This window comes from Triturus cristatus, chromosome 4_1, assembly GCF_964204655.1.
Source record: "Triturus cristatus chromosome 4_1, aTriCri1.1, whole genome shotgun sequence".
Classification (NCBI taxonomy): domain Eukaryota; kingdom Metazoa; phylum Chordata; class Amphibia; order Caudata; family Salamandridae; genus Triturus; species Triturus cristatus.
In genome coordinates, this window is record NC_140585.1 from 612,680,187 (window position 1) to 612,695,532 (window position 15,346).

Here is a 15,346-nt window from a genome sequence, read left to right on the forward strand (position 1 = left end):
CATAATTTCACTCTGCACTAATCTATGCCACTGCACTCTACACCAATGCTCTCTACGCCACTCTAATCTACACAACTGCACTCTACAACACTCTACTCTACAACACTCTACTCTGCAACACTCTACTCTGCAACACTGCAGTCTTTGCCACTGAACTCTATGCCTCTCTACTCTACGCCACTCTACTCTGCACCACTGCACTCTATGACACTGCACCAATCTACAAAACTCTTCTCCTGCATGCCAAACCACTGTACACCACTACACTCTACTGTGCACCACTGCACTCTACGTCACTCTACTCAACCCCACTCAACGCCAGTCCCCTCTAACCCACTCCACTATGCACCACTGCACTCTATACCACTCCAGTGTAGGATACTCCACTTTACTCTGTACCACTCCACTCTACACCACTCCATCCTATGCCATTCTACTCTGCAAAAGAAACTACTGATGGACGGAACATCAACCAGGCTAGCTTGAATCCAGTGGCGTAGTGAGCACGGGACCCACGTCTGGGCATACCCTTCCCACTTAGGGCAACATGCGCTAAAGAAACAATTGATGGATGGAATACTGGACAATGCAAACATTCACCCCAAGTCACAAGAATCTGGGTTAAATCCATCATTCTTCTGCTCACCACACCACCCCAGTTTGGACCCAGCCATATGCAAATCAGTCTCGACCCTGTTCCCTGTGGGAACAGTCCAGCCAGAACTGCCAAGCCAGGTCCTCCCTCGACCAGAAACAATCATCCTGGGACCGGTTTCAGGGCATCACCCTTCATCAGCCAGGCTAGCTTGAATCCAGTGGTGTAGTGAGCACGGGACCCACGTCTGGGCATACACTTCCCACTTCGAGCGACATATGCAAAAGAAACTATTGATGGACGGAATGCTGGACAATGCAAATATTCACCCCCAGTAACAATAATCTGGGTTAAATGCAACATTCTTTTGCTCACCACACCACCCCAGTTTGGACCCAGCCATATGCAAATCAGTCTTGACCCTGTTCCTTGTAGGAACCCGCCAGCCCGAACTGCCAAGCCAGGTCCTCCCTGGACCAGAAACAAGCATTCTGGGACCTGTTTCAGGGCATCACCGTTCATACGCCAGGCTAGCTTGAATCCAGTGGTGTAGTGAGCACGGGACCCACGTCTGGGCATACCCTTCCCCTTCTCCATGCCACTGGAGTCAAGCTATCCCGGCTGAAGGGGGGTGAAACCCCGAAACCGGTCCTAGGATGCTTGTTTCCAGTCCAGGGAGGACCTGGCCTGGCAGTTCGGGCTGGACTGTTCCCATTGGGCACAGGGTCAGGACTGATTTGCATATGGCTGGGTTCAAACTGGAATGGCATGGTGAGCAAAAAATAAAATGATGGATTTAGGCCCAGATCTCTGTACTGGGGTGAATGTATGACATTGTTCAGAATTCTGTCCAACAAATGTTGTTTTTGCATTTGTCACCCCGAGTGGGACGGGTATGCCCAGACGTAGGTCCCGTGCTCTCCAGGCCACTGGAGTCAAGCTATCCTGACGGAAGAGGGGTGAAACCCCGAAACTGGTCCTAGGATGCTTGTTTCCGGTCCAGGGAGGACCTGGCCTGGCAGTTCAAGCTGGACTGTTCCCTTTGGGCACAGGGTCAAGACTGATTTGCATATGGCTGGGTTCAAACTGGAATGGCAAGGTGGGCAAAAAAAAATATGAATTTAGGCCCAGATCTCTGTACTGGGGTGAATGTATGACATTGTTCTGCATTCTGTCCATCAACTGTTGTTTTTGCATTCTACTCTACAACACTGCACTCTATGCCACTGCACTATACTCTGAAACACTCCACTCTACACTGCACCGTACCACTCCACGCTACTCAACTTTACACTGCACCACTCTATGTCACTCTACTGTGCACCACTCTACTCTACACCACTGCCATCCATACCAATCTACACTAAACACTGCACTATGCCAATACACTCAACACCACTATACTCAAAACCAATGACCTCTGCACCACTGCAATCTACGGCACAATACTATACTCTGCAACACCCTACACTACTGCACTCTACGCCACTGCACGATACACCACTCTATTCTACTCTGCACCACTGTACTCTACGCCACTGCTCTCTGTGACACTACACTCTGTGACAGTCTACTCTGCAAGATTGCACTCTCCAGCACTTACTCAATGCCACTGCACTCCACAATACTACACGCAACACCACTCTGCACCATTGCACTCTATGTCAATGCACTCTATTCTACTCTGCACCACTGTACCATACACCACGGCTCTCTGCACCACTCTACTCTGCACAACTCTACTTTGCACCACTCTATGCCAATGCACTCTACGCCACTATAGTCTGCATCAATTCACGCCATTCTAATCTATTCTGCACCAATTCACGCCACTGCACTCTACACTACTGCACTCTACGCCACTCTTCACCTCCGCACTCTCCCTGCACCACTCCACTGTACCCTGAACCATCCACTCTACGCCACTATACTCTACTCTGAAAAAATCTTCTCTACGGCACTCCAATCTACTCTGCCTCACTCTAATCTATGCCACTCTACGTCATTGCAGTCTATGCCAATTCACTCAAAACCAATGCACTCTTTGCCACTGCGCTCTATGCCAATCTACTCTGCACCACCATACATTAACCCACTTCATTCTACGCCACTCTACTCCACTATACAACGTTCTACTCCATTAAACTCTACTCTAGGAAACTTTATTACACTCTATGCTACTCCACTGTACAATACTCTACTTCACGCCACACTACTCTACTCTACAGCACTCTACGCAACTCCCTCTATGCCACTTTATTCCACTTTACTCCACTTTATTCTATGACAGACTACTCACTCTCCACTGCCCAACTCTACACCACTCCACTCTATGTCACTCCACTCTATGCCACTCCATTTCACTCTATGCCAGTGCATTCTTATACACTAATCCACTCTATACCACTCCACTTCTCTCTACTCCACTTTGCGCAATATCCTCTTCCGCACTCCACTCGGCTCTACACCACTCTACTCCACTATACAACACTCTACTCCACTCTGACATTACGCCACTCAACTCTACTCCACTCTATGCCCTTCCACGCTACAACACTCTACTCCCTCCACAACACACCACTCCACTTCACTTCATTCCACACCACTCAACTCTACTCAACTCCACTTTACGATACTCGACTCCACGCCACTCTCCTTTACCTCACTTACTTTTATCCATGCTGAACAGCAATTACGCTGGTGTACAACATAGCTAAAACATATTGGCAAAGCCAATAGCTCTTGCATAGTTAGAACCTATTGGCCTTGCCAATGCTAGTTCTATTTTTGGCCTGCTTATTTTGCCATGAAGCCTTGCATATTGTAAAGTAGCTGGTTTGATCCTTGCAGCAATACATCACACAACTGTCAAAATCAACAGCAAACTCTCAAATGCAACGACATGTTAAACAATCATTCCTACATAATACAGGAGTGCCGCTGTACTGGGAGCTGTAGACCTCGGCACACTACAGTTACTGCCCCTCTCTTGCGCAACCTTAATAATCAACAGCACGAGTCTCAGAAGCTTCCCAGTGTACTTGAATGTGATCTTTACTACCTTAGTTGTAGATTAAATATTTATAAAACTAAGTCTGTCAAATAAGACAGGTGCACTTTAGCAGACACACATCATTTTAGGAACACCTCAAACAAAGACCCACTTTAGAGATTTAAGCCAATCCATTAAACTATGGCAAATATCACAATAATGCTACAAATAAATGTGCATATGAATGCAGTACTCTTCCCTCAAACTCGTTGAAACATATGAATGCCTAGGAATAGTATTTATTAAAGGTACTTTTGTAGTACAGACCTACCCGCGAGGGCAACAAGCATTTGCAATGCAATAGGTCTCGCATTTAAGCAAGAACTATTGCATTGCAAATGGTAGGCATCACGGACAACGGGAGGGAGGGCGGTGGGGAGACGGCACGGACAACAGGAGGGAGGGCAGGGCGGAGAAGGCACAGACAAAGGGAGGGCATGGGGGTGAGAAGGCACGGACAACGGGAGGGCGGGCAGGGGGAGAAGGCACAAAGGAGGGCAGGAGGGGGGGAGAAGGCACGGACAACGGAGGGCGAAGGCATGAACAACAGGGGAGTAGGCACGACAACGGGAGAAGGGTGGCGGGGGGGACTAAAGAAGACACCAAAGCTTGTTGTGCCTGCAGTAGGAGAACCTCATTAAAGAAAATAGTGCTCACAGTCTAAATAACATGTACCGTGTAACAAAAGAAGTAAAGGGCCAGTCGCCATGGGAGGTGACAAATGAAGAGGAGGCAGCACTGAGGAGGGACTAACAAGCTTACTGACGAATCAGAAGCCAGCATGTAGTACGGACAATGACACGAGCCAATGGCAAATATGGCGGTTAGTGCGCGGGGCTTCTATTCCGTACTCCTCTACAATAAGTCCCACAGAGCAGAGCATGCACGCTGGCTCTAGGCTTGACCTAAAAATGAGCTTCACAAGTAAATAAAAAGAAAAAGTGCAGTAACATTAATCATTGCTAGAACTGTAGGTCAGTAACAACATGCCTAGAGTCCTAAACACAAGAAGTGAAGTCTTGATGAATGAAGGCAGCAGATGGCCAAGAGGGTAAAGTCTTTAAAGCAGTAGGAAAGACGAAAGAGGATGAGGAAGTGTGAAGCAAGCGGGTAGGGGAAGGGGTTGTACCCCATAAGGGGATATGTGTTATGTTGAGGATGAGTAAACAGCTTGCATGTAATGGAGTCTAATAGTGAGAGAGAGGCTGCTAGCTGTTGGGCATGAATGTGTCAAAAGTGCGTCAAATTGATTAGGAAGGGGCAGCGGTCCTAGAAGAAAGCGTCAAATTTTTATTTTTGCTTCTGAGGTAAGTGACCCATGGTCCAACACGTGTGAAAAGAAACATTATTCAGTGCTTTCCTTTCTAGTAAGATGGCAGGGAGAACTTCAATCTACCCATGAATGTAATTCTTGATAGACAATAGTCATTCCAGTACAGACTTCTCAAAGCACACTTTTAAGTTCACTGAAAGTTGGATCCCTATTCCTGGAGCTTGGTAGGAGAATATCTGGTTCATTATCCGTTTGGTTTTACGGATCTCCACTAAGTTACTAGATTTGCTGCTAGTGTTTCTCTCACATCTTGAGGTGCCTGGGGCTTGTTTTTCAGGTAGCGTGGGTGACCAATTGCACTGTTTTTTGGGTTATGAAGGCTATTTTAAAGTAACTTTTAGTCTCAAGGGGGAGACAATTTATTTATTAGGAATTGGTGTTATATGGCTTGATAGATGGACTGCCAAATGGAGAATCCCACTGTGGGAATCCAGAGTGGATTTTGCAAAATCAGAGAACAGAGTTTTGTCTCACCAAGATGAGAGAGAACTAGGCCTGCATTGCCATTCTTAAACTGGTGTGGGGATATGGTTTTTTTTGTATTATTATGTTTTTTAAATAAGAACTGTTGGATTGATGCATTTTTAGCAAGTTTTGTGATGTGGACAACCATTTTGAGATTTCGTCTGATAGTGAAACCCAACACCTTAGGAGAGGAAACCACTTTAGGAGTGATGCTGGGGTGTGAAAGTTGAAGGAAATTTTTTTGGACTAAAGGTATAGTTCTGGGGGCATGGCCAAGATGGTGACCGAGTGAGACGTGTGTCCCGGTCGCTCCGTCTTCGGCGTTGCCCAGCTTCCCCACTGGCTACGATCGGCTGTGGCAGGGACGTAGAGAAGTTAGAGCAGCAGGGTCACTGTGGGGACCCCCCTGGGACTGTGGCGGTCCTGGAGGGCAGCCTAAGGCCAGAGTAAGGCAGGTGTGGCCAAGGCCTAAGGCCATGGGCCTGGCAGAGAGGAGCCTATTGGAGGTGGTGCCCCGGATCGGAGCAGGCTCTGGCCCCATTCAGTGATCGTGGCTGGAGCGCATGGCAGGAGGTGCTGGCTGGCCCCCGGACACCCAGGAGGTGGAGGAGGCTCCCTCTTGCAGGCAAGAGGCAGGCGGACTTGACAACTAGCCCCTAGTGCGAAGAGGCACGTGGTGAGGCGGGAGCTTGGGTGACTCATCGCGCCTGCAGTGGAGGTCCCAAGAGGAAGGCGGCCGCAGCGATGAGCTGAGGTGGCTGTGGGACCGCGTGGCTGCTCGCGCGGATTGGGAATGTTGTAGGGGTTTGTGGAGCTGATTCTTACCATCCCTTGGAAGTAGCACGGAGGCCTCGGTGGACTGCATCGGAAACATGCCTGAGGGGAATCGGACAGTGGCGTGGGGGTTGCACGCCAAGACCATTTGCAGACCCTGGAAGAGGGAATGGCATCGGTGGGAGATGTGCTTGGCTGAGCCGGCTGGGCCAAGCAACCCGTTCTCCTGTGGCATTAGACAGCAGCCACTCAGCAGGAGGTGGTGAGCAGTGGTGGGCCTGGAGGCCGAAAGAGTCTGTGAGTCAGCTCCCTCACCTTGAGCAGTGCAGTTGACCTGGCTTTGAGGGAGAACAGTGGAGAAAGCCTGCGGGGACCTGGACTGTTGAGAGTGGAGGGCTTGGTGGTGCACGACGGCGGCCGGTAGGGTAGCTAACTGGACAGTTGGTCGTGGGACCACCCTCTTGAGGGGGTCCCCTATATAGGGCAAAAACCACGAGGAGCACAGTGGCGAAAAGGGATCAGGGCTCTCGCCCCTGGTGATGTGGAGTATGCTTGACTGAAGCTAGAGTGTCGCCTAGGACAGAGCAGTGAGAATCTTAGCTTCTTTGCAGTGAGCAAGGAGGAGGAGACTCAGAGGGTAGCTGGCAGCACGGCCACACTGTCTGGTGAGGAGCTAGAGGCCCTGGTTACACGCTCCTACATGAGAACTCACTTCTCGTCCCTGAGAGACGACCCGCAGGCTGTCAAGAGAGACCCCAACCAGTGAACTGCAGGCGATGAGGTGATGGATATTGGTGATCGAGTGGATACCCTGAAGGGCCATGAGGCCTCCTGAGACGAGAAAATAGAGCAACTGCAGCAGGAGATTATACGCCTCACGGATCAGAAATTAGACCTGCAGGCTCATGCGGCGTACCTCGAAAACTGCTCCAGGCGGAAAAACATCCGCATAAAGGGGGCCCCACTGGAAGCAGAAGAAGGGGATGTTGCCTACGTGGTGGCACTGTTCGCCCAGATATTAAAGGACATGACAGCAATAGATATTCACTTAGACAGAACCTATAGGGTGGGCCGCTGGACTGCTGGATCGCTGCAGACTGTGGACATTCTGACCTGTGTCCACAGCTTCCCCTTGAAAGAGGGGATCCTCCGGGAGGCCCAATCGTCACCACCTATTGTGTTCTGAGTGCACACCCTGCAGTTATTTCAGGATCTCGGGGACGCCACACTTCTGAAGAGGCAGGAATTTCACCTGTTACAGCCTTTCTGCGAGATAAGAAGATCCCCTACTCTTGGGGCCACCCCTTCAGATTAATATTCCGTGGGCAAGATGAACTCCATCAATTTTGCTCCTTGGTGGAAGCGTGTGAACTACTGCAGATTGATTTTCCGGAGATGGAACAATCAGGAATATAGAGGAGAGTTCGAGGGGCAGATGGGCGCCAGAGGTGGAAGCGGGTTCCTGTTGGTTGGGGGGGTCCAGGCGTCAGAGAGGAGGACTCTACTTGACAAGCTCTCAGAGTACTCTGTAGCTAAGGACCCCGCCTGAGGACAAGCTGATTGATTTATGGGGGGGTTGCTGGGTGGTCGGGCGGGGAGGCCGAGTGAGAGTTAAAAGGGATAGCCACAGTTCCTTCCTGAATTTTTTCCACTGGACTGGGACTGGATCTTTCTACCCATTCCTCGATCCAGGGACAATGGTTGTTTACTGATTTTGTTCAAGGGTTTGTTTTCGGGTGATCCTCATGAAGTCACATTTTAGGAATGTTTCAGAGGGGATATCACTGTCGCTGAATGGGGGCGGGGGGGAGGTCGGAGGAACTGGGGATTGGTGAGTGCAATTTCCCAAGGCATCTACAGAAAAGGGCCTGAGGTTCTTGACCCTTAACGTCAAAGGGCTTAACAATCCGGTTAAGAGGAGGGCAATCCTTTCTTATTTGGATTACTCCCAAGCCAACATTTGCTTATTACAGGAGACACACCTTCAGGCTAATGACTGGCCTAGACTTAAATCTAAGGCTTTCCCTAGCAGTTCTTCTCTTCTTTACCGCATAAAGCGGCTGGGGTGGTGCTGCTTTTCTCATACTCTTTCAGAGGGAAGGTGTGGATAAAAATGGCTGAAATTAAAGGTCGCCTCCTAGGGTATCGAATTAATTTTGGACCCCATTTGGGGTTCCTCTATGGGAGCGGACACTATTTTGCTTTTGTTTGAAATAAAGAATTTGCATGAGCACCTGGAGGGGGTGAGGGCTTTGGGGACGGGGTGGGGTTGTTAAATGAAAAGTTGCCAACGTTTATGTATTTTGGCATTGACATGGCATGATATACATATTAGTCCGTGCTTCTGTTCCAACAATAAAAAACAAATTTAAACATAAAGGTATCGTTCCATGGAGCAGAAGGAGTGCAATACATTTTTTTCAGATTTAGTTTCAGGGAAACTAAATTCATCCACTTCATTGGTTCTTTAAGGAAGGATTTTAAGTTTTAGAAATTTCAGAAGGATTACATCAGGGGTCTCCAACCTTTTTTGTAATCGGAGCTATTTATGTTCAATGAAAATCATCCGTAATAATTTTAGGTATACGTCTTCACAGTGCCACATCATTTATCATTCAAATTTCACTTTTAAATATATTTTGAAAATGTTTTTATCATCAAACCTTGAGCTATGAGTTATGAAAATACACACATTTTTGTCTCAAATACACTCTCTAAATTTTGGTATACTTATTATTTCAACTAACCAAAAGCTTCTAATTTAGTACACTGGGCTGCACACACGAGAGCTACTCACAGGTAGCTGGAGAGCTACCAGTAGCTCACGAGCTACTCACTGGAGAAGCCTGGATTAGATACTTTTAGAGTTGTGTAGCATCCACATGGGGATGGTCGCAGGGCCAGGCCCAAAGGACACCCAGCCTACTTGTTTTTTTAAAATTGCTTTTCAATCCTGCTGAACTATCATGGGACTAAGTGTCGAGCTGGCTCCCGCGAAAGTACCATGGGATCCAGGCAACCCACAAACCTTTTTTGTTTAATTTGGCCTCTTGCGGTGTCACTCAGGTCTCCCTCCGACGAGGTCCAGGTGGCCAGGGTACCCCTACACTGCCGCTTATACTTCAATTTTGTTTTTCCAATTTTTAGGACACAGGAACTTACTCCCCGTATCCTGTAATGGTGGTTGAACATTTCTCCGCATGCTGCACTTGGTCAATCAGGGTGCAAGCTCCTGTAGGATTTGATGGAGCTTCTCACTCCCACAAGGGCAAAGCGGCCAACATGGGAAAAAAAACCTTGACCAATCAGACAGCTCTACTATTTGAAGTTGTATGCCTGTGGGACTACCACAGGACTCCTGTGTATCCAACTGTCCAAATATCTATGAATTTTGAACTTTAATTACTCATAAAGTATTGAATAGATTTGCACCAAATCAGAAAAACATGCTCTCTGGGAGAAGAACTAGTTTTCTGACAAATTTGGTATTATTTAGTTAAGTTGTTTTGGTTGTAGCGCTGTTCATAAATTCCTATAGAAATTGCATGGGTAAGTTACATTTTGGGACCTTCCCTTTTTCTAGGTCCTTGCTTGATTGATCGTCCTGAAACTTTCCAGGAAGGAGCTGAGGTGTATGAACTTTATTTTAGGATGTTTTGTGAAGATTCATCAAACGGTGTGAAAGGTATTAGCAAAACAAATAATCCATTTCCCATGGTAACTATGTCCTTACTATACCGTGACGACATATAGATATACATGTTCACTGAAGAAAAAAAAATCTCCTGAAATTAACTAGTTATACTTATCTCAAATAACTATAACTTGTGCACTAATGTAACATTAACTTGCACCCCGCCATGCAGTGTTGTCATCATTGATGTAATTTCAGATGTTGCAGTCATGTTATCAGTGATGTCATATAACATGTCATGGGTGATGTAATACGGGGGTTAATTAGCAGCTTTGGCTAGGGCATGAATTATAATCACTTTAGGGCATGCATAAGAGATAATTAAGATAACTACAACCGGTGAATTTCATTGATTTTATCTGCCCAAAAAATATGGTAAGCTCTCCTAGGGTCATGGATCCAGTGACATAGGATTTACTGTAGGTCGGGGCTCCTGCGCTCGCTGCAGCCCTTCACAACATTAAAAAAAATGGATTGGTGGTGCCCCAGTCCCTTCTAGGGACACCACCAACAATCAAAAAATATTACTAAGAAGCCCTTGCAGGGCATTATGGGGAACACCTTGCCCGGAGCAGTGAATAATAAATGAGCGTTTTATGCTTCTCATTTATTATTCTTGTTTTATTTTTTGAACGTTTGGGTGTCCCAGTCCCACCAGGGACCCCCACGCAGTTTTTTAAGTTGGGGAACACTGGGTTGGGGGAGAACCCTAAGGACCCCATGGTCTGTGACGCTTCCCCAGCCATCACCCTGGACGAGCCAGTCATTTTTTTATTTTTTTTTTAACAACTCTGGGGCCTAAAAATAGCTCAGGGAGAGGAGAACTGCACCTTCTCCCCAAAATAAGCAAATCCACCACAGTGGATGGGGGTCCCTTTTCCTGCTTTTACAGTTAGTAACTACCTAGTGGTGAGTGCCACTGGGTAATATATTAAAATATATGATTTGCCACTTGGTAGTTGCATTTAAGACCGTGATTCCATAAGAAAAGCTTTTTTTGTTTTGCTTATGACTTGTGACGAATATTCACTAAATTGTGCACAAAAAAAAGTCTCATTTCTGGAAAGTTTCAGGGAAACCCATCACACGGGAACTGAAAAAAAGGGGAGGGGTTCAAAAACACGTTTTCTCCATTCATTTTTCCATAACGGCTGAACAGAATTACACCAAATTAAACACATATATGGCAGAAAACTAGACCTTGGTCCAGAAAGCATGTTCTTTGCAATCTGATGTAAATCTGTTCAGTCATTTTTGGGAAATTAAGTCACAAAATGTATAGCTATATCACATTGCAGAGAATCCACGGAACCAACAGATCTTGATATAAGATGATTGGCTGCCACCACATCAACAAAGATGTGGTGGCAGTCGTTTTATAAGTCGGGGACTTAGTCTCCTGTCGAAGTAAAAGTAAAATAACAAAAAAAATTATAGTTGGCAAAGGAAGGGATACCATGCACCCACAGGCCTGGTGGGGGGTGGTTGGTGGTCCCAAAGGGGACCACAAATAGATTTGTTTGTTTTTTTAATCTGTGCCATAAATCCGTAGCACAGTTTAACTAAAAAAAATATGGCAGTCTCCTGCCTTTTTTATAACACTCCTCAGGGGTGTGCTGGGGCCTGGGGAGGGGCACTGATTTTTTTTCCAGAAATCACAGGCAGTTTTAATCCAGCACACAGTTTGTATAGCCAAAATAAATTGACAAACAACTTCCAAGAGTGCTGCACCAGCCCTAGAAATCTATAGTACACAGACCTTAGGTGCAACCCTGTAGGGCTGTGAATTGTGGGGATTTGCAAGTATTACAATTCTAACTACGGTAGAAAATAAGCCTAATAGATCGGTCCTAGGACTTCCGATTATTCCATTATGTCTAGATTTGGCCCCAAGTCGTATTTTCAAAAAAGCTGTATGCAGAATGCTTTTATATTTTCACCGATTGTGGACGACAGCAGCGTTAAGCTCCTATTGTGTTGGACCTGAAAGACCTTAGGTCTCCTGAATGTATACGAAAAATCCCATGGCTGAATTTTATAAGACTGCTATTGGTGACATTTGGGCTGGTGAACCTTTGGCTCTCTATCGGAGACGCATGCTCAATTGTGAAAATGAGTCTAAAAGAAACCTATTGGGAATTTGCTGTTACTCAAACAACTGCTACCAGTAGAGGTTCTTTGACAAGAGATGTTCTCGATGTAAAACAATTTCCATGTTATAAGCCTGCCATAGATGAAATGATTCCCCCCCCCCTTGGCATGTATACTGTATATTCAGTTTATGTACCGGACGCTTCCGACCAAGAAATTTCGAAGCAATTGGTCTAGAGCTGTACCTAGGAATGACCTACGTCCTGTCTGTGAAGAGGCTACGGAATCATTCACTAACGCATATCCAGTTTTTTTGCCCAGCACACTGGTACCAGAGAAGAAAGTGGGTAGTCCCCTGCGTAAGAAGTTGAGAACTGGTTGATACATGGAGGCATATAGTATTCTCTGCACTGATACAAGCAGACTGATGGTGTGTTCAATTTCCAGATTCCTAATGCCAGCTTGGATCTAGTGTAGCCAGTGTATACAAGCAGGAGCAGTTTGGGAAATGGTAAAGTGTTGGCTCTACTAAAGAAATAGAGAGCGTCATTTTGAGTAAACCCACCTTTGGTTTTAATAAAAACAAAAACAACTTTAACTACTTAGCAATTAATGAACTGTGAGATCGAATGTCCTCTATAGATTGCCTGACACAGCACTGTATTGCTATTTGCACATCCCGTGATAGGGGAATGCAACCTATAGGTATAAGCCAGTCACTGTCCTAGAATGCCATTATGGCAGTAACATGAATGCCATATTTGGCAGTTGCGATTCTTACCCTTAATTTGATGTTGTGTAACTCTATGTTGACCAATGCCCGGCACCAAGTCCTTTTCCTTTGCCTATTTTGCTTTCTTATAATGGATTTAACGAGCACTTGCACTTTTTGTGGTCTAAACCTGCACTTTGAAAATGTATCAAGTACGCTGCCAACAAGCTCTTAATTTTATAGTATTATGTATACCAAAATGTTGGCTTCTATTATAATGTACTTTTAATTAATGTTCAAATGTTTCTGATCTCTGGTGATACTCCTCTTCCTCTTGTAAGGATGTTTAGGCCTTTTATGTGTGTTTTACTTTAATGATCCTGGAGATCGAAATAAAGTTATTATGATGATGGATTTTTTTGGGGAGAGGGCGTGTGGCCCACCCTCCCGAGCTTTCGTGAGGCCCCAGGGACCCCCATATCCCAGGACAGGTGATTTATATTAAGTGGAGTAGTGCACAGCTCTCTCCTCGTTCTTTGGGGAGACCCCGGGGACCCCATTCCATAGGGCTGTTATATACATTAAGCAGGGGGGCGTGCAGCCACTGTCCTTGAGCCTTGGACAGGTTCGGGAAATCCATCCCCTGAGACGATAATTTATATTAAGGAAAGGGGGGTGCGCAGCCCCCTTGTCGAGCCTTGGACTAGCACCGGGGCCCCATTCCCCGGGGCAGAAAATTCAATAAAGGAAGGAGACGTGCATCGCCATCCCCAAGCTGTTGATCCGGCTCCAGAGACCTCAGCCCCTAGAGCCCTATATTTTTGCAGTGTTCTGGGTACCCTATAACCAAGGACAGTTACCTGCCTGGAAGAATGAGGACATACCATGCACACACCCTCCCGAGCAAGGAATACAACTTTGCTCCTACCTCCATGGGAGTAGTGGAAAATCCTAATGCTGCCCCAGCAGGAGCAAAGTTAAAGAGCCGGTTCCCATCAACTCCACAATGTGTGCTGGCTGGGGAACCAACCTGGGCTGTGGGACCTTGGGCTCCCCCTCCAGCACCAAACACTTTGATGCATGCGAGTCCGATTTTATCAGGGCAAGCTATTTTTAGGGCCTACTGGTCTGTTCTGGTAAGTTGACAGAGAACAGGTTTTCTCTTCACTTAGAAAGTGAATGAGCAATAAAGAGGACTTTAAATCTTGTTTTTATCTTGTCACATTTGCTCTGTGCTCAGAGACAGAAGTCAAATGCCTGCTTATGTCTTCTTACAATATGCTGCTTATTTTATTTTGGAGATTGGCGTTTACTTTTCTTTCTCTGACTTACACAGTGAGGATTTTGTAATGTGAATTGCTTGACAATGGAGCTGTAGAAAGAGTGACGTGAAAGGCTGTAGGATGTCCTTGTTTGTTTAAAAAACATTTAAATAGCTTGTAAATGAACTGTACAAACATTTCAAAATATATTTCAGTAGTTATGAAAGCACATTTTTTGCAATTCATGTGTAATTCAAAATCATAACATTTTACTTGGTGATATGTAAATGATAACTATTTTTGTTGAAACACAGTTTCCACTGATTAATGTCTACAGTCTATATAGTTTTATCAGTAAAACTGCAGGTTACTGGGAACGTTTGTGACAGTTTCACTGGAAAATGTGCTGTTTTTAAATGACAGTGCGCTATCACTTTATGCTTTAATAATACATTCATTTCAAGGGAATTTTTATACATGAACTAAGAAACATTCCGACTTGAAGACAATGCTATTAGTGACCTAAAGGGCAAGTCAGGAGTCATGTGCACCATATATGTGGGCTAGATTCTGCAAAAGTTTAGTCTATTAAATCAAACAAAATATTTTTTTCCACATCAGACCTGCTCAACTTGCATATTTGAACGTGCTCTCATATGTTTGATTTTTTAAAAATTTTACAGAGTTTTATATAGCGTGAACTTGACCCGAATCGGGCATCAGAGCACTTTACATAGCAACAGTTGCATTACATGAGGACACATTCATTTTTTTTTGTTAGGCACGGGGAGATTAATTGATTTGCCCAGAATCACAGGATGTTCAGCGTCATTGCCGAGACTCGAACCCAGTTTCCCAGATTCGAGGTCGACCGCCCTAGCAGTTAGGCTAATTCCTCTCCCCTCTCCATATGTGATAATGTTACTTTAGGACACGAGTTATAGTTACTTGAGATAATTATAAATGGTCAATTTAATTGTTTTTTGTTAATTTAAAAATTGTAAACAACTGACATTTTCACCTAACCATAACGGCCCCTTAAACCTTTGATTGATATATATGTATATATACATTATAATCAACAATTGTAAGTTAGATGTACTTGAGTTTATGAGAAGGGGTATTTTACGGGTAGATGTTCCACTCTGTACAGAAGCTCAGCTCTAGAATTGCTTGTGTATATTTTTCTATCAGTTTCTCAAACTAAGTTAAAGATTTCAGACTGTCCAATATAGATGCTGAATGGACAAATGATCATAAGCAATGCAATAGTGGTCTTCCACATCATTAACGGATAAACATGCAATTATTAAGTTACCCTTCTGAATGCAAAACAAACAATGAAAATATGTTCTCCCATGCAACGTC

At 45.4% G+C, this 15,346-nt stretch overlaps 1 protein-coding gene across 2 annotated transcripts in view; it reads right to left on the reverse strand.

The window, feature by feature from the left end:
• ACSS3 (acyl-CoA synthetase short chain family member 3) overlaps positions 1–15,346 on the reverse strand; it is a 1,078,787-nt gene that overhangs the window by 732,229 nt on the left and 331,212 nt on the right. The gene's annotated exons all lie outside the window — the stretch shown is intronic.